We start from the raw sequence: 20,954 nt of genomic DNA, 5'->3' as shown, positions 1-20,954 counted from the left end.
TCATTTACATGTCACATGTTATCTAGTTATAATTCATTTGTAGTTCTTTTCACTGCTCTTATCATTTGGTACTCAGAGTAACAATCCACAATAATGTTTCTAAAAACATCTAGGAAATTTTCCATCTTGCATGCATATATCATTTAAATTTAACTTTCATGTATATCTTAGGTATTATGTTTTAGAATAACATACAGCTCTGCAGTTGTTTTGCTACTAGAGCATTCTTAACTGATTTCCATATCAATTGATTCTACGCCTTGTTGTGATGTAAATAAGCCCTAAAGATAGAGTAAACTAGTGTTTGCTCTTTAGTAAACAGCTCTATCAGTGACTTTCTCAAATACACAGGAAGGCTTATCAACATTATCAATATCAATGCCTGCCAGACTGTGTACATATCTTTTTTTCATGTGAAAGCTTGGTTGATTTAGCCTTTAACATTCCTCCAACAACAGATCTACACAGCCTCACAACATGCTCAGGCTGAAAAGTTTTTTTCTGCTTATCTGTCTAGGCTCTTGCTGACTAAAGACTCAACTCTATTAAGGCAGGGGCAGTGCTTTGTCTTCACTGTATTTCCAGCACCTACCACAGGACCTGGCATATAACAGATTCTTGATAAATTTGTGAAAAAATGGATGAATATTAATAGGCTTAATAGTTTCCATTTTTCATAGAAAGAGCCAGTATGAGGTAGACCTACTTGTGAAGGTTAATTTTATGTGAACTTGATTGGATTAAGAGGTGCTTAGATTGCTGATAAAGCATTATTTCTGGGCGTGTCTGTGAGGGTGTTTCTGGAAGAGATTAGCATTTAAACCTATAGACTGTGTAAAGATCACCCTCACCAATGTGGGTGGGCATCATTCAATCCTTTGAGGGCCCCTGAATAGAACAAAAAGGTGGAGGAAAGGTGAATTTGTTTTCCTTGCTTGAGCTGGGACATTCATTTTCTTGGCGTCAGCCTTTAGACTCTTACTGGGACTTACACCATTGGCTCCCCTGGTTCCCAGGCTTCGGATTTGGACTAGAACTACACCACAGGTTTCCTGAGCCTCCAGCTTGCAGACAGTATATCGTGGGACTTCTTGGCCTCCAAAATCATGTAAGCCAATCTGTCACAGGAACGGGGACCCCTTCCAGGGCCCAAGAGTGAGCTCTTGTCTAGCACACGGAAATGAATTGTCCGAGGAGACACACGTGCTGACAAAGCAAGAGACTTTAGTCAGAAGGGGCGCCTGGGTGGAGAGCAGCAGGGTGAGGGAACCCAGGAGAACTGCTCTGCCACGTGGCTCACAGTCTCAGGTTTTATGGTAATGGGGTTAGTTTCTGGGTTGTCTCTGGCCAATCATTCTGACTCAGGGTGCTTCCTAGTGGCGCACGCATCACTCAGCCAAGCTGGATTCCAGCAAGAAGGATTCTGGGAGGTTGTTAGGCCATATGGACTGGCGTCTCCTCTCTCCTTTTGACCTTTCCCAAATTATTCTAGTTGGTGATAGCTTGTTAGTTCCACATTCCTTACCAGGACCTCCTGTTGTATGATAACTCATGCAAGTGGTTAATATCGTGCCTGGCCATAGTGGGCAGTTTCGGTCAGTGGTTCCCCTAACAAATCCCTCATAATAAATGTGTTTTCTACATATCTCTATATATTCTATTGGTTGTTTCTCTGGAGAACCATGACTGATATACCCACTTGTTTGAAACACAGGTCTCTTTGAGGTCCCCACTTTATTTTAGCCTGGCTCCTTTACTCACAGCCTAGAAGTACTACTTGCATTCTCCTAGCTACAGAATGCCAATTCCAGATCATTTTACTTTCCTATCAAGCAAAATTTCTCTTGAGTTGGTTCTATACCACCCCATCTATACCATTTCCCATCCTCTTCATCACCATTTTTTTCTTAATCCTCCATATTCATCTAGGTTTTTGGTACCAGGCTCACTGTCTTTCTCTCCAACCCAACCACTGCAAAAATGTCAAAGCCTTCATGAATGACCCATCAACTACCACACTCTCATAGTTCTGTGGTGTATTCAATGCTAATGGCTTCACTTCAGTCTACTTCAGCAACCTACGTTGCAATGACCTTTTGGTCTTGTCTTCATCTGGAACTAACTGATATACCTGGATTCTCACACATCAATTTCTTCCTCTCCAAACATACCCTCCTATTCTGCCAGTCCTCTCCTGTTTCTGTAAACCTACTCTCTTATTGACACCATGATGATCTTTAGTTCCTTGATTCCTCTTCTTTTCCAACTCTGTTGGTCCCCTCTCAGCATCACTTCCTTACCACCCAGTTCAGACCCCAGGGAATCTCACTTTTATCACTCTCCTACTAGCAACTTTAATTAACCCTGCTCTTTCAATTCTCTTCAGCACCTGGCAAGCCTGCAATTCTGGACTCATTCACTCATCTGTGTTTTATACTTCTTCACCCAAGCAGGATGGGTGGTACTGAGAAAAAAAAAAAAAATCACAAAGTGTAGTGTAGGAACTAGTATCTCCACAAATATAGGAATCTAGTCTGAGCTGTACTCTCAAATCCTATACATCCTTTCTCAGCTTCTCTTTTTTCCTTTAAAGACTATTACAAACTTTTGTTTTTTAAGCCCTTTTCCTCACTTTCGAAAACTGGCTCTGCTAACTTCCCATTTCACAGAGAAAGTAGAAGCTACCAGAAATACTTTCCTCGGGGCTTCTCTGGTGGAGCAGTGGTTAAGAACTCGCCTGCCAATGCAGGGGACATGGGTTCAACCCCTGGTCCGGGAAGATCCCACATGCTGCGGAGCAACTAAGCCTGCAAGCCACAACTACGGAAGCCTGCGTGCCTAGAGCCCGTGCTCCACAACAAGAGAAGCCATCGCAATGAGAAGCCCGTGCACCGCAACAAAGACCCAATGCAGCCAAAAATAAATAATAAATTAATTAATGAAAAATAAATAAATAAATACTTTCCTCAACTTGGCCTCCACAGCACTTCTTTCCTCCCAGAGACAAAAGCATCTGTTTCCACTCCTAGCACTACATCTTTCTCCTTTGCCCTCCTTCTAGTTAATGCATATTATTATTTGGGACTCAACCCCCTTCCTTTCTCCTCAGGGGCTGTGTTGCCTCAGTTATCTCTTTTCCTTTTAGTTCTTGGCCTATAGACTGGATCAATTCATACCCCCTTAAAAAGTGAAATACCAAAGTACCTTCCTTTGGCTCTGATTCTCTGCTGCCTTCCACCCTATCTTTGCCTGCTCTTCACAGAAAAGCTTGACATCTCCACTTCCTTGCTGCTTCCTTTTGCTGTTGTTGTTTTAAAAGACCCATCTACTTTGTAATCCATCAGAAACTGACTTAGACCACCACCATAACAACCAAAATGCTTTGCTAAGTGATCAGTGTCTTCTTAAGTTCCAAATCCAACTGTCACTTTTCAGTATTTATCTTCCTTGATTTCTTTGCTTTATTTTTGATACAGTTAACCACTCTCTGGAACCTCTCTTCTTGGTTTTTCCTGTCCCCCTCCTAATTCTTTCAGAATCCTTGTGGACCCTTCTACTATTTTTAAAATATTGATGTTCTCTAAGATTTCACCCTCAGATCTCTTCTCACTATATATACTCTCCCTTGAATAGTGCCTTTTGTTAACATAGCTGCAACTATCACCTGTATATCAGCGACATCCAAATACAAGGGAGTGATTTTTTTTCCAGTGGGAATTACGATTTAAAGTCAGCATGAAAGGCAAAAATAGAGTAGAGTTAAAATTACCTTTGAAAAATCTCCTAAAATACTGTATACACGATTTTAAATATATATACTACCCACCAAGAAATCCTACACAGCCAGTTTTCCTCTGCTATTGGAACAGAAGGTTGTTTCTTTAGTTGAACACCAGATGAAGTTGTTGGCTTGCATTTAAGGGGCCATGTTATAAGGAAAATATGTTTTTGTCTTTTTGCCAAGCACGTAGAGTAGAGCTAATATGTTAAGTAAGTGTAGGAGATAACTCCACTGTATATATTTTCAGCCTGACTTCTTTCATGAGCCCTGGACTTATACACCAAACTACCTACTGAATATCACCTTTTGGATATGCCAATCCAGCTTGTTTTAGTTAGAGTTCTAAAAGCTGAAGAAGTGAGATAAGTCACATTCAACTTAGCAAAGGCATTTATTAAAATGATAACAGTGATGTGACAAGGGTTTAACTCACATGTGGAGTGCTTTCCTATCTTCTGGGTTGATGTTCTTATGCCAGGCAGGTGTCCTTTAGCATTACACAGCTGCCGCAAGCCAGTCTGCCTGGCTAGAGCCATAGGCAGCTTCAGATTGGTGGAATCTCTAGGCCAAGCATCACACAAGCCAGTAATCTCTGGCTGAACACCTTTATTAAGACTAGTGGAATTCATAAGCATCAAGGAAGGCATTTCAATTCTTTACTGGCCCTTTCAAGTGCTGTGCTTCACCCATATATATATCACCTTAAAGACCATCCTCATGAAGCCATCATGACCCATCAGCCAAGCAAAATTCCAGCATTTCCCCATTGACTGGACTGAACATTTATTACAAGTTGTATGTATTAAGAGCCAATTTTAGAGACAAGTCTATATATAGGGCAATAAGCATCACCTCCTCGAAAAGGGAACCCTCCTACACTGTTGTGGGAACGTAAATTAGTGCAGCCACTATGCAGAACATTATGGAGGTTCCTTAGAAAACTAAAAATAGGGTTACTGTATGATCCAGCATCCCACTCCTGGGCATATAACCAGAGAAAACTCTAATTAGAAAAGATATATGCAGCCCAATGTTCATAGCAGCACTGTTTACAATAGCCAAGACATGGTAGCAAACTAAATGTCCATTGACAGATGAATGGATAAAGAAGATGTGGTATATATATACACTGGAATATTCCTCAGCCATAAAAAAAAGAATGGAATATTGCCATTTGCAGCAACATGGATGGACCTAGAGACTATCATACTAAGTGATGTAAGTCAGACAGAGAAAGACAAATAACATATAATATCATATGGGGAATCTAAAAAAACGATACAAATGAACTTACTTAACAAAACAGAAATAGACTCATAGACATAGAAAACAAACTTATGGTTACCAAAGGGGAAAGGAGGGGAAAAGGGATAAATTAGGGGTTTGGGATGAACAGATACACACTACTATATTTAAAATAGATAAACAACAAGGATCTACTATATGGAACAGGGAACTATATTCAATATCTTGTAATAACCTATAATGGAAAAGAATCTGAAAAAGAATATATAACTGCATCACTTTGCTGAACACCAGAAACCAACACAACACTGTAAATCAGCTATACGTCAATAAAAAGTTGTTTTGAAGAAAAAAAAGCTTCACCTCCCCTTCATCATACACATCAAACAATATAAAGAATTAAAAGCATCATAATACAAAGCAGTCAGATATTACATCAAAAATGTAGCAACAACTTTGGCCTGTTTCAATCCATATTTAGCATTCTAACAGCACATCACTTCAATGGGACTGGACAGCTTTCATGGTGTCCTCCTTCTTCCTGTCATCATTCATGTTCCATTATATGCTTTTTTTGTTTGTTTTTGTTTTTGCGGTACGCGGGCCTCTCACTGCCGCGGCCTCTCCCGTCGCGGAGGGAGCACAGGCTCCGGAAGCGCAGGCCCAGCGGCCATGGCCCACGGGCCCAGCCGCTCCGCGGCACGCGGGATCCTTGCGGACCGGGGCACGAACCCGCGGCCCCTGCATCGGCAGGCGGACTCCCAACCACTGCGCCACCAGGGAAGCCCCATTATATGCTTTTTATTAGCATGCCTTGAGTATATATAGAATAAGGATGTCTCTTTACATCCTTCTACTATCTATGCCTACTTCTTTATATTATGAGTACCTTAATTTGAGGAAGACTGAACCATGCAGGGACATTCAACACAGTCAACTCTGGGTTGCAGAAGGTGGGGAACTGCACATTTGGAATGTCCCATTATTATCCTTTGCTGGCCATCACATTCTAGCTTTCCTCCCTTTGAAGTTGACCTCTTTACCTCCATTGTTATTCTCTTTAAGAACAACAGGATATAATCTATATCCAGATAACATTCCTTTCTTTGTGTCAAATAGATATTCAGTAAAGATTATAAATAATTTGTTCCCATCTAAAATCACAGACATCAATTTTAATTTTTTATATTGGAGATAGCATTCTTTATTTTTATTATAAAAAGTAACATATCGATAATACATTATTTTTTCTTAAATCTGAAATAAAAAAGTATGAAGAATAAAAGTCATCCATAATACACTTACATAGGGATATCCATTATTAATTTTTGGTTATAATTTACCATTTTTCATTAGGACCATAAATGAATTCATACTTTAACACACTGATTTGTACCTGGTCATTTTTCCATTTTAGAAAACACAGATTACATGATTATATTAATGACTGTATTATTCCATTGCTTCTATGTATCAATCTCATAAATTTGAAAATGTATATATTTTTGTTCTCCACAGCCCTGCAAAGCTGGGATTATTACTAATTCCCTTATATAGAAATACAGATCCTGAGGTTCAGAGTGGGTAAGTGACTGCTGAAAATTTACATACCAAGTAAGTGGCAGAAATAAAGGTTGCTCTAGGACTTCTTGACTCCAAATTGGTGCCCTTTCCACACAGTGTGTCTCCTGTCTCTGTAATGAGATAATGCAGATGAAGGGGCTGGGCAAGTGCACCCTATTGTTATTTATTTAAAGAGACAGCCTAAAGGGAGTCATTGCCTCAGGAACAACTTCTGATTTGGTCTGAATCTAGGGCAACTTCCCGAATTAAAACTGCGCAAAGGCTTCTAGGGCTGCAGATTGAACTCTTCTTCATGCAAAACATCATTATAACACAACAGTATCAATATGCAATTGAATCCTACAATAAGAATTAATTCCTGATCAGTGAACATAGCCATACAACATTAAAGAAAACAGGTCATTATTGAAAAAGGACATTCAAATCTGCAAGTTTAGCAGCAGACCCTAGGTATGTACATTGATCTTGTCTCATTACCCTTTTCCCCCCTTATTTTCTTCACCGAATGACAAGTGGAATGTCTAGCAGGGGAGGGCATCTTGCTACATTGGTCTAAGGAATCTAACCTGGGGCCTAGAAGGCAAAGGAGGTTGAACCAAAAATTTTGAAGAGTTTATGAGATTCTATAGTTCTCTATTCTCTATTCATTGCTTGCCAAATCAATGGATTCTGGAGACAGAGTACTGCAAATATCCTGTTGAACTCTTTTTTCCCCACATAGTCCAAAGGTGTTACGCATTCTTTTATCACAGATAATTTGCTATTGATCTACTTTCTCATTTATGTCTTCTTGGCCCTCACACTACGCAGTTGGTCAAGATTTTGGTTTCCCTGGGGCAGCTGTCCTCTTACGCCTCCAAAGACTCTGGATTGACTTTCCCTTCAGGGTCCTGGACACTTCATTGAGACTTGGGACTAAAGGTCCACAGTGAGAACGTATTCCTATGAGGTTTTTGGGTACAAATTGCCAGGGCTTATTAAAATATAATTTTCAGAAAAAGATAAAATGATGACTTTCATACAGATATAAAAAAGGGCACATGTTAAAGAATTCATTTTACTCATATAATATGAGAGAACCAGGCAAAATGGGACAGCACTGATTCTTCCATGGGTAGGATGGGACAAATAAAATCACTACCGGAAGGACAGAAGTTACACATTTATCAATTACCCATGACTTACAAAGAACAGCAAAATAGCTCAATGAATAAGGCTAGAATCTAATAACCCAGAAGAATATGTTATAGACGCGCATAATTTTTTTAATACCCCTCCTTCAAAAATGAAAGAACATAGGGCCATCCCAACCAATTCCAGTGGAATAAGACAAGTAACCTGGATAATATCAGACCACTGCCAGAGAGATCCCTTTAGAACACTGAATTTCCCTGACAAATCTAAAACACAAGTTATAATTCCAAAATGTCCTCAAATGTTTAAAAGATAAAAATGTCCAACCAAGAATATTAGAAAATGGAGTAAATATCAAAATTCACTAAAATATTCCATAATTATTCATACCAGCTTTATTTATAGTAGCCAAAAGCTGAAAATAACCTAAACGTCCTTCCCAGATGAATGGATAGATAAACTGTGGCAACCACCAATTTTTTTACTGTCTCTATAGTTTTGCCAACTATAGTTTTTTTCCTCTCATTCTTTAAGGTAAGTGCTATGTACACAGAGCTTCAAGATAAGTTTCTTATCTCTGTCGTCCAATCAGATTAGCTCCTCTCTTTCTTTTATGTAATTTACCTTTTCCTGAGGACCTCCTGGAAGGTGGTAGAGGACATCTGCCTACTACAGGCTGCAGCAGAGATAGCTATTCTCCCCCTGTATCTACTTTCCCCTTCTTCATTTTAATAAAACAATCCCACTTTGTCAAGGTTTGACTGAGCCCTTGGCTACCTAGCTAGAGACTGCATTTCCTACTTTCCATGTATCTTGGTATGGCCCAGAGGATATGTGCAGAAAGAATATGTATAAAAGTATTCATTGATTAAAGGAAAACACTAAATATAATACAGTTTGTATAACCCTATTTTGGATTTTTTTTCCCACTTTACAGTGTCTCAGCAAAATAAAATAAATGAAAAGCCAGAAGTCTCAAGTTCTTTGAGGCCCTGTGGGAAACATGGACATTTAAAGTGGAATGGACAAACAGAAACCTGTGAGGGTGAAAACAAGAATGGTCAGGGAGCTAGAAGGAGAATCAAGGGATTATGGTTTTATGGAAGCTAAGGGAAGCAAGACTTTTTTTAGAAGTGATCAACATGTCCAAATGAAACAGAGAAATCCAATAAAATAAGGAATGAATATGATTAATGATTCATAGATAATTACCTTCAGTCTCAGTTTCATATCAATAAAATGGGTATCTCATGTGGTTATTACAAGATTAAACTAAACATAAGCTTCTGGTTTGTGGTAGGTGCTCAACAAATTTTATACCTTCCTTTCTCTCTTTTTGTGATTAACTCATTGTTTTATTCTAATACTAATTACTAGTGAGAAGCCCTGCTCGAGGCTGGGTAGGCACTGATGACAGACTGCACTAAAGTACTGTGTAGTGTACAGCCTGCCAGTACTATCCCTTGCCTGGAAGTTACCTGATTTACTTTTAGTTTCTTTGGTTTTGGCAGGTGAATCATGAAACTTAAAAACATCTCAAATGCAAAAAAAAAATTTGTTAACATGGTGTGTTGTTAATGCATGAAAAGTGTTTGTAAATTACTGAATACAATGTAAAGCAACACATTCTTATCATTGTATTAAAGCTTTATGTTTTTACTTATTTCTATTTTTTGGCCCTGCCACACAGCTTGCGGGATCTTATTTCCCTGAACCTGGGTCAGGGCAGTGAAAGCACGGAGTCCTAACCACTGGACTGCCAGGGAATTCCCATAAAGCTGTATGTTGTAAAGATAACTGCTTAAAGTTGGAGACACCCACCCACTGAAATTCTCATTGCCCTGTGATTTTTAAAAAAGCAAGTGGATAATTTTAATTGTCAGCTGTCTGATTAATTTATATCTATAGTTGCTCAAACATGTTAGGACAGTTCATCTTTACTAGCAGAATCTTTTTTAAAATTGAGTTTTAAACTATTTTACATGCAGTAAAATCTATCCCTTTTATGAGTTTTGGCAAACAAAGATCTAGAACACTTCCATTACCCCTCAAAACTTCCTCAAGCCCCTTTTTAGTCATTCCCTTCCCTTGGTCACTACTGATCAGTGTTGTCCCTTTTTCAGACCCTTTTACTTTTAAATAATTATAGGCTCACAGGAAATTGCAAGAATAGTACATAGAGTCCTGAGTACCCAACACCTAGCTTTCTCCAGTGGTGACATCTTACATAACTGTCGTACAAGATCAAAACCATGACCTGCATGTTTGAAGGCAGATTTTCCTTTCACTTCTTTGCCTGTTTACTCTTTTCTTTTGACACAAATTTAATTGTTGTGTTAAGAGGAGCAGATGCTAGTTTTCCCTTAGATGTCTGCAGTTGCATTTTCAGTATTTCAGTTGGATCACCGCTGTTACTCCTACATCTTTCTCTAGTCTTTTCATTATTCCACCTTTTCCCAATTTAATTCTCCTGCTAGATTTTTTTTTTTTTTCCTGAGCTTTGTGACACAGCTGGTACTACTGCCAATTCCCGAATCCCTAACTTTTAACCTCGGTCTTTAAGTTTCAAAGGGGATGGTGCTTGTGCCTAATTGTTGTGTTCACAGTAATTTTGCAGCTTGCGTTATGAGAGACGGCACGGTTCTCCAATCCCCGAGAGACGTTCTAGGGGCACTAAACGGTTCAGCTCCGTTCTTGCCCTACCTTTCACCATTGGTCATCCTTTTATTTTCCAGATACTTAGCTGTTTGTTAGAGGAGAGTATGCAGTGTCTCTCGAAACCGCTGGCAACCCCTCCTCTCCCTCAATGCGCCGCCTTTGTAATGCGCTGAGGAAACAGCCGCACCTCGGCTCTTTAGGCCGTTGAAGTGCGGGGCGGGGCCTCGGCGGCCGCCGTAGCAAACTGCAGGGAGGTCACGCCTTCTGGCCTCCGCCCCACGCACGAGGCCCACGACGTCAGCCGCCCGCGCGAGCCTAGTCCTAGGCTGTGCGGGAGGTCCAGTGCGCATGCTCTGACTGGGTCGCCTCTGGCGACGGAGGCTGAGGGCGGTGTAGAGAGCGGTCTAACTAGTGGGCGTCTCTGCTGGCTGGCTCTGCTCCTGTGCCACCGCCCTCTTGGCCCCCGGGGGCCCGTTGCTCCCCTCCCCGCTACCGCTGGCTCGGCGGTACCTCGCAGGGTGAAGGCTCCCTCTCCCCGGCTCCCCTTCCCCCCACCCCGTCGCCCCGCCCACTCTGGGCTGGGCGGCAGGGTCAGGGGCCGAGCGGAGCCGGGTGAGTATTCCCACAACCTTTGCCGGCCGTTTCTTTCCGGCTCTGTTTCCCGCACGGTCCTCACCCAACTGCCGGGGTAGAGAGGAAGGGCGGGCGCGGGTGGGCGGGAAACAGCCCAGCCCCGAACAAAAGGCTGGGGAAGCGGGGCTCCCGCCGGTGAAATGCAGGCCGGGTCGCGCTGGAGCCGCTGGCGGGTGTGGATCGCACTCCTGGGCCACCATGGAGACCTCACCCTCGATTTAGGTAGTTACAGACCTGTGTTTAAAGCCTGTACCGAGACAGAAATTCTTTGCCTCGTAACCTTGAAACAGAGGATATGAAATTACTGGTGATTCCAGTGGTTAAGTGCCACTTAACTTGAAGGAGTTTCTAATCATCAAGAATTAGGAGATTTTCTTCCAAATAACGTATCTACTCAGCATTTGAAATCACGAATGGGGGGTGGGTGGGATAAAGGAATAGTTAACTGATTTGTAGAAACAAACTTTTATGATGGTAGAAATTATAAACATCTCTGACAAGGCGAAAGGATAGCTACATGTCTTTTCAAAGTCAAAATAGAGCCTTGTCTAATAGGCCCACCTGCGAATCAATTAATTATCTAGGGGACTATACTTTTGCTTGACATAGTATCGATTAGGGCCCAAGCTTTGCAGTTACTTTTTTTTTTGTCTAATGGAGCAAATTATTTCTGACTGGGAGAAAAAAATACTACTAATGATTATAGTTTTATTGCCCTATTTCCAAGATTTTTATAATTTTTACCGTTGAGCTTGCTCCTTCATTATGAGTTCAGTAAATCTTTGCCACAGGCTCACTTTGTATGAATCATGTTTATAACGTTTCAAAAATGACACTTCGACAGTGGCCTCACTCTTAAGTGGCGAAAGCTTAGTTTAAACTTTTCAGAAGTGGAAGGCATAGGCCCTATGTAGTGTTCAATTACATTATTAGAATCCTGCATAGAATCCTCCTTGCTTCTGAGGGGTCAAATATGGACAAGAGGAGACATTTACAAAATGAAAACTTGGCCAAAAAAAAAAAAGTTGAGTATTGAGAAAGTCAAATTAAAGTTTTGCAATTACAAGGTTTAAAAATTGATATTTTACTTGAAACTAGTGGAAACAGTCTTTTCACTGGTTCTAAACTGGATTCATTGGATATACAATAGAATGTTACAAGATTATGCTTTTAAGTTTCTGAGAATGATAAGCAACCCCTTAGGAAAAACAAGTAGGGTAAAGTTTATCTAAGTAGTTTCCTTAAGACTGGGCTTGATTTGGTTATTAATATCTTTGAAGCCTAGAGACCGTTTGGGACCCTAGAGGCAGTGTTTGAAACATAAACATGCTCAGGGAACCATAACAACAACAGAATGCCCTAGAGATTATTTGGTGATTAACAAATGTTTTCAGGGGCCAAGTGCAGCTGGGTATAAAACAACTGGAAAATAGGGAAACAGAGAAGAAACCCTATGTAAAAGCATCCAGATTAGGGAGAGGCAGCTGAAAACGATGTAGACCCAGAGGCTCCTCTAATGTACCTGGCACCCCAGGCCTTATTGAACTTGTAGGTTTATAGGACCCAGAAAGAGTATTTACTAATATGAATTTAGCTTTGAAGTTAGGGTTATTTCATATCACTGTCATGTAATAGCTTTTCGAGAAAAACTTTTTAATCATCTCTTCTGAGTTCAAGAACTTACAATAGTTTCCTGTTGTCCTCTGTTTTAAATAGAATCTCTTTAGAGTTTTAAGGTGATTTAGAAACTGCTCCACTCCCCCTTCCCACCCCCAGTATTCCTATATTCCTTAATATTCCTAACACTCTCTATTTAGGCTCTTTACCTGTCTACTCTGCCTCATTTCAACCTGTTCCTAGATTCACTGACTGCCCCCACTCTTCATCATTTTTTGTAGCATCTCTGCCTTTCAGTATCCTTTTATACTTCTAGGATTATCTGAAATGTAACTCTTCTAGAGCAGAGGCTCTGGTTCCAGATTGACTGCCTTAGGTCAAACTGCCACATTTAACAGCTGTTACCTTGGACAAATTGCTTAACCTCTCTGTCCCAATTTCCTCATCTGTAAAATGGCGAAAATCACAGTGACTACCTCATAGGGTTGCTGTGAGGATTTAACAAGTTACTATAGTTTTGGTACATAGTAAGAGCTGAATACATGCTATTGTAATGATTATTTAATCCATAGTAATTCTTTAGACAGTGGTTGTACAATTTATCACTAATTTTTACTGTCTTTTATTGTCTAATGTTCTTTTCAGTTTGAATCTTTTCTTATAAATTTGATCTGTTGAGGGCAAAGATCATATATTATAATCTTTTAAAAAAGTCCCTTAAAGTTCTCCCAGGATGATTCTGGGGGCTCGATATATTTTTTCCCTATCTTACTATCTAGTTTTCTATTTTCTGTTTTCCATTTTACTTCTGTTGCTTATATTTTAAAATGTATACCCTATTTTGCTCTAAAAGTACTTACAGTAGATTATAAACTATATATAATATAAAAACATACAAAATAAAGGTAAATCAGTCATGAAAATATGAAGCTTGAATAGAAAGGTGAGGTTGGGGTGCATTATACTCAAATATATACTGTGACCATTTGTATAATTGTTAGTGGTGGGATACAGACTGAGTTATGAGTTTCATGATGGTCAGAGGAAAGAAGGAAACATATCACTTGCTGAGGAAAAACATAGCTTCCTTGGAAGTATTTAGTGAGTGAAATGCACATTGTGATCACAGATTTCAAAGATATGCATGCAAAGTCATACTAAGAAACCCTAGGGTTAAGTTCTCCAACCTTGTTAAGCCTACTTCTCATTTTTTCTCAAAGGGGGCTCAACTGCCATTTTTATGGAACTGTTCCATACATTGCAGGATGCTTATACTTGGTCCCTGAGCACTAAATGGCAATAGCAGACTACAACCTCCACCCACCCTTTGTGACAACCCAGTGTGATCCTACTCATTTCCAAACAACCCCTTCAAGAGTGGTTCCTCCTGATGTTGGGAACCATTGGACCTTATCTGCCCATACTTTATACAACCTATGCTTCAACTACTGCCTTTTTTTTTTTCCTTTTAACCTAGCATATTCTTTTCAGGCCCTGTCTTGCTGGAGCACTTCCATCTTTTTGACATGCTTTTGTCTCCACTTGGTAGGCCCTTATTCAAATTTCAAAATTCAATTCTGCGTTTTCCAGACTCCCTGTTTTTTTGGAGTCTTCTCTGATTTTCCCAGAAAAAATTTGACACTTCTTCCTCTGAGGACACACACATAGCAAGTGCTAGGATATTGTAGGTACTGAGTGAATGAATGAAAAGCTTGCGGAAATAAGAAGGCACATTAATCTAGCCTTTAATGGAGACTTTGCAAGAATAAAAATTTAAAGGGACTGTCTCTTCCGTTACAAAAAAGTCCAACAGCTTTTTTTTTTTTCCAAAAAATAATGACACTTGGTAATATATTTTAAAAACACATTGCTCTATCATATATTCAGACTATTTAGACCAGCACTGAGTCCATAACCTCTGATACAATGTTGATCTTTTTGTACCTTCTTATTTGTTGAATATCTTTGGCCAAGGTCATAAGCCTTTAGTTCCTGGTTCTGGTCTAATGAGCATATGTGCTGACTAGAGTTAGTTCTACAAGTCCCACTGTTCAAAGGCAGCAAAAGAGTTTGAGCTGATGGATCAGTTCAAATCATCACTGTCGGAGGAACAATTTCTCTCATGTGCATGCAGAGAAGTCTTGGTTTATGTAAAAAAATGATAATCTTCTTATAAAAGTAATGACACCGGTATCAGAAAGATTAGATGTCATATAAATCTGTTGTTTGAATGGGAAAAGATCCAATTGATGAATAGGCTTAAAAGTTTAGTTGAAGAAAGGTGCTGTAAAGAGGTAGAGATATGTAAAATAAATTCATTTAAAATTTTGAATTTTCCTTTTGTTCCTTACAATTTTTACTTAATATTTACCATGTGCTTAACTCTGTTATAGGTGCTAAGATATAAAATTGTAAGTCACAGGTCCTCAGCAGTTTAGACATTGCTCTATCATCTTCCGATTTTCCTTGCTGTGGAAGAGATGGCTGAGGCTACACTGATTTTTGTTCCTTTGTAGATAAACTGTTTTTTTCTGCCTGCATTTTTGTTTTCCTTTTTGTTCTTTAAATAAAGATATTCCATAGACTACCTGTAGGCACAAGTTTCCTTCTAGCAGTTTTCTCAAACATACTGAGTCCAGTCAATTTATAGAAGTAAATCTCTTTAATCTTTCTTTTACCCAGATCAGGAAAAATTTTTCAATGGTATGTTTGCTTATGATTTCAATTCAGAAATGCCAGTTATTTGTAGGTTGGATCTGTGTTCTTTGTCCTTTCTATCAATCAGTATGCATTGTTTTCATCTTGGTTCTTTTCCTTCCGTGTTTGGAGATCACCTCACGTGTATATGCTAAAATGTTAATGAGATTCTTTTCCAGCTTCTGTACTTCTCTCTTTTGCCTCTTATATAGAGTTTGTCTAATATTGGGTTGGCCCAAGTTCGTTCCGGTTTTTGCATAACATCTTATGGAAAAGCCCGAACGAACCTTTTGGCCAACCCAATATTATTTGTTTGAATTCCCTTCCAGTTTTTTCTTCTTCAGTTTCCTTTTTAACATTAGCTGTCTTTTTCCTTCTTATCTCTTGCTTTCAGTGGCTGCGTTTTTATTTTTCCTTTTTCTTTTTCAGTTGGTAAATTAGATAATTTCTAAGTTTTTCTCCTGATTCCCAGTGTAAGCCCATTATAGGAGCAAGCTTTCTCTCTTCCTCTTTATGGCAGTGCTCCTCTTTCTTATGGTGTACAAGCTTCATCTTGGCCCTGTGCTATTATTGAGGTTTTTGGTTTTCTTACCTTGACAGAAGAGGGACTTGTGTAGGGATGTTGTTGCTCATTCTTGTCAGAGTGAGTAAGCTACCTTCATCCTCCTCACTACACTTAGATGCTGGGGACTCTTCTTCTCAGTGTTAAGTTGGAGAGCATGTTGATAGATACAACCCAATTTATGAAGGATAGATCTTTCTGTACTCAGGAGAGGTCTTATTTTCCTATTGTCTAATCTTTCAGTCCTATGTCTCTAATGAGGGGAGTATTTTTCTGTAATTTGAAGTGGTTTATAGTTTTTTTTTTAATAAATTTATTTTATTTTTATTTTTTTTTGGCTGTTTTGGGTCTTTGTTGCTGCACGTGGGCTTTCTCTAGTTGCAGTGAGTGGGGGCTACTCTTTGTTGCAGTGTGCGGGCTTCTCATTGCTGTGGCTTCTCGTTGCAGAGCATGGGCTCTAGGTGCGCAGGCTTCAGTAGTTGTGGCACATGTGCTTCAGTAGTTGTGGCTCGTGGGCTTTAGAGCGCAGGCTCAGTAGTTGTGGTGCACGGGTTTAGTTGCTCCACGTCATGTAGGATCTTCCTGGACCAGGGCTCGAACCCTTGTCCCCTGCGTTGGCAGGCAGATTCTTAACCACTGCGCCACCAGGAAGCCTGGTTTATAGTTTTTTGAGTTTAGTGGTGAGACCTTATTCTTCTGAGGGCTCATACTGTTCCCGCAGCTACCTATTGCTGACACCTTCCACTTCTGGCCATGAACATTATATCATTGGTAAAGAATGTTCTTCAAAGAGAATTACTAATGGGTATTAGAAGCCAGTTGTGGCATTTGCCAATTTCTCTGGTGTAAATATTCCCACTGTGGTCAATTTCAGGCTGTCAACATGATGTCAACTGGCTCCCCAAATTCCTGAAAACTTAACTATTGACTCTTTGATATAATCCAGCTCCAGCATGCCATGGCATAAAGTCCCACTGAAGGAGATGTTCCCTAAACTCTTGGAAGATGGTGGGGGTTGAGGAAAGGAAACGGTCTCATGAACTCTGTCCTCAGCCCCAAGCTGCGGGGCCACTGCAGCCTCTTTTTTTCTGAAGGAAATACAGAATTGAGAGTGAGATGCCTTCTTACCCTCTTCCTAACTGGACCTTTTGCTGCAGAGGCCATAGCAAGCATCAGCTACCAATAAAGCTACCCCACATCCCTCAATTCTAGTTTAGGTACAATGTTGTATCCTGTTTAAAGTTTGATTTCAGATGTGTGTTTCAGTGGGAAGGCAAGGAAGGAGTGCTGAGCCTGCTGGCCAACTGCTGCCAAGCCTGAACCAGCTTCCTTTCTTTTGCTGCTTCCTGTGCTATTTATTGGATTACTGGGGTCACACCTGCTGTGCCCTGCCCAGGCTGCCAAATGCCTTGAAATCCAGGCCCATTAATACCCCCATTAAAATGATCTATCTTTTGTCTCAGTGTTCTAGCATGAATCCTCCTCAAAAGTATCTCTGGTGCTAATTACATATGCTTATTTTGGGGCCTTCAGAATCAGGTAGTTTCTGGTCTGAGCCTAGGATTCCACATTAAAATTTGTACCCTGGGTGCTTCTTTACTCTCTAAAATTTGAGGACCACTGCCCGAGGATCCTGCTAGGTAAGTGATTAACTAATCTAAATTAATTCAAGCCAAGTTCTCATAAAGATAATAGGTTGAATTCACTTCCCTTGCTAGTAATTGCATGTTTTTTTAGGAAAGAGTCTAAATCTAAAGTTAAAATGCAGAATTGCTGCAGGGAGGGACAAGTACAAGTAGGCAAGGAAGTTGCCTACTTTTATTAGTTAAAAATGATCTTTAGGGCTTCCCTGGTGGCGCAGTGGTTGAGAGTCCGCCTGCCGATGCAGGGTACACGGGTTCGTGACCTGGTCCGGGAAGATCTCACATGCCACGGAGTGGCTGGGCCCATGAGCCATGGCCGCTGAGCCTGCGCGTCCGGAGCCTGTGCTCCGCAACGGGAGAGGCCACGACAGTGAGAGGCCCGCGTACTGCAAAAAAAAAAAAAAAGATCTTTAATGTTTAAAGGTATGCATAGTACAATATGTTCTGTGATAATCACATTTTTGTAAATGATCTAAGTTCTGGGGAAATTTAGTTATATGTCTTAAAGTGTTTTAGTCTTGTTATGACTCTAATATATATTGATTTATAGATTCATCAAAAGAAATGTCTCTGACCAAAAGCACAAAACAAACAAAAACAAAGAATCAGTTCCCCACACATTAGATTAAAAATCCTATAAAAAAAATGTGGAGAGCTGTAGTGAAAAAAATTGTTTTTAAAATTAAGAAGGATCATTTGAACAATGATTATATACACAGTGTTAGAATTCGTTGGGCCGCGTTTCTGAAAAGATATTTAATAGCAGCAGAATAAGCTTCTTCACACTGTCTACTTTAGGGCTAACCTATAGTTTAGAAAGACTTCTTTCACTTGGTGAGGAAAAAAAATTATTCTACCTTTCCAATCTTTAGCCTCTGTTGGAGCACTTAAAATAAGGTTTTGATTGTTTGAGCTTAAAAAAAAACAAACAAACAGCTGTTCAGCAAGTGTGAAAACTCAAGCAAAATAGATGTATTAACAGCTTACACCTTATGACATGAAAGAGCTCTGACTCATTTCTGACTTTTCCTTATAAGAGATGAGAGGTTCATTGTTTAGGATAAGATGAGAATTGGAAGTAGTCTTTTACTGTGAGTTCATCTGTGTTCTGTTGTCACCTCTGGTCTGAAGATAGCTTAAGTCTGGAAACATAGGCAGTTCACATGTCTCAGGTTTTCCATGTGCAAAATAAGGATTATTCTTGCCATTATTGCTTAATAAGCTGCAGTTGTGGTTATTTCCATTTTTGACCATAATTTCAGCCATCTCTTAATAGAAAGTTCTTAAGATTCTAATTTCTGTCTCTACTAGTCTAGGAACTTGGTAAAGGACCAGAGTATTACAACTTGAAAAGTACATATAAAAATGTTAATTGAATTATATTTTCCTTTTTAATGAGTTGAAATATTCTAACTTGAGCAAAGAGGCAATAATTACTCAGTGATATTTCATTATACCATATTATGATGATTTGAATTGAGATGGATATCATTTTAATATAGTATAATTCCTAAATTTGTAATCAAGCCATAAGTGTTTTTATTATTGTATGTAACATCCTTCAGCAAAGCCCGGTCCTTAGATAATTTTAAAAGTATTCAACCAAATATTAATTAGTGCTTTGATGTTCAGTCATCTTGCTAGTGGCACAGTGCTGTTAATTAGATAAACTATGGCTATTGAGTGAAATTTTATGTTTCGACTAACATTTTGAAGAGTTCAGTAAACCTCAAGTAACTGGAGGGCTTAGGGAATGGAGTGTTTTCACTTAGTTCAATTTTATTATTAAGTGAGGGTTTGTTTGGAATTTATAGAATGTTCCAAAATGTATTAGTATTCTTTATGAATTAAATTCAATTTTTCTTTGATTTAGTATCTCTCAGTATATGTCACAGTCATCATATAGTCGGAAAAATGATTTCTCTAACCACTTTGTTTTGGTCTTTCTATTCTAGTTCTCTATCCTCTCCCTGAGTGATCAAATGTGTTCTGTTATCTATGAAATGCTGATTTAGAATCAATATTTCTAGCTCAGATTTCTCTTTCCTCTTGAGTTCCAGATCCATCTCAAAATTCCTGCTAGATCTCTTTGCTGGGTATTCCATAGGTATTTCAAACTCAAACTCCGTAGCGCTACATTAAACCCATCTCACTCCCCAGACCTGCTTTTCCTAGAGGGATCTGTTTCAGTCAGTAGACCACCACTTAAGGCCAAGAGCTAGGACTCTTTCTTGAACCTTTTCTCCCTTCAATCCCTTACATACCAAGGTCAGCCAGTTGTTGTGATGAGTATACTACACTATCAAAATATCTTTTGAATCCGTCTCTCTTCTACCCTACTGCCAATCTTTGGCTCTGTTTAGCATTATTTTGTCTCTCCTAAATGATTGTAAGGACCTTTTAAGGGGTCTTCAGTCTGGTTAGATCTGTAGTCCCTTTTGGAAACCAGAATGCAAATCTGCTGAGTTTACTACCATTTCAAAACCCTTTAGAGCCCTCAGGCTACAAGGCTGTCTTGTCTTCATCAACTGTGGTTTTCTCAGTACCCTTCCTCTACCTCTGTATTTCAGTCAGACAAGAGTTCTTCAATTACTAGACCTTCTCTTACATTCTTAGGCTTTTGCACAGTCTATTCCCTTTACCTCCTCCTTTTGCTGTTAGCTTCTGTTCTTTTACAGACTTCTTAGATGTCACAGACTTCTTAGATGTCACTTTCTCAACTTGTATCTGCACTGAAGCACCTTGTTACCCAGAATTCTTTGTGTAAACTGGAGATCTCACTTACACCTTGAAACATTTGACTGCCTTTGTAGAAGCCCCTAGAGTTTATCGACTCTTCTGTACTTGGTTCTTGTACTTGGTGCTTTCTCTTCCCAAACTTGTTCTCCCACCGTTCCCCTGTTCCTCTCCATTGTGATCTCAGGATCACACATCCACAGCAAAAAAAACTTGTCTAAACCCTTAATTCATTATTTCCTTTACTACATTCTGTGGAGTAAGATGTTAAAAAGTGTTCCCAGGAAAAAGAATTTTGTGGTCAAAAGAGTTGGGAAACCCTGAGTTAATAGTTTCCCCATATAAATGTGCATTGTGAATCTCCAGGGTGGGAGTGGTGAGTGGATGCAGTGTGGATGTTTCTACACGTATCTTACGTGATGTTAACATCTGCACAGGTTAGTGCTTCCACTAACTCGTTTTAAAGGAAACTTGACTTAAAAAACAAACAAACAAACAAACAAAACCCAAAAACTCTTTGAATGGAGGCTTTTTCCTCCACTCTACAAAGCTCAGTGTACTGAGATTGCTGGTAACCCCACTTCTGAAGAGCCAACTTTAGGTTACTGCTTCTCCAGCCTCATGTAAATATTCCTGCTCCTTTGAGGCTCATGAAATTCAGCTC

The 20,954-nt window shown here is 39.6% G+C and overlaps 1 protein-coding gene across 3 annotated transcripts in view; it reads left to right on the top strand.

Annotated features, from left to right (window-relative positions):
- The first annotated feature begins 10,986 nt into the window (after positions 1-10,986).
- ATG10 (autophagy related 10) overlaps positions 10,987-20,954 on the top strand; it is a 250,044-nt gene continuing 240,076 nt past the window's right edge. For 2 of the 3 annotated variants that reach the window (XR_009518996.1, XM_060009199.1), the window contains exon 1: positions 11,126-11,257. The gene's annotated coding sequence lies outside the window, so the exon portion shown is untranslated. Of the gene's footprint in view, positions 11,015-11,125; positions 11,258-20,954 lie in introns of those variants that run through there. The other variant, XM_060009200.1, reaches the window with a different exon arrangement.

The sequence above is a fragment of the Delphinus delphis genome, chromosome 3, assembly GCF_949987515.2.
Source record: "Delphinus delphis chromosome 3, mDelDel1.2, whole genome shotgun sequence".
NCBI classification, from domain to species: Eukaryota; Metazoa; Chordata; class Mammalia; order Artiodactyla; family Delphinidae; genus Delphinus; species Delphinus delphis.
The sequence above is the reverse complement of the archived record's forward strand: the minus strand, read 5'-3'. Positions and strand labels throughout refer to the sequence as shown.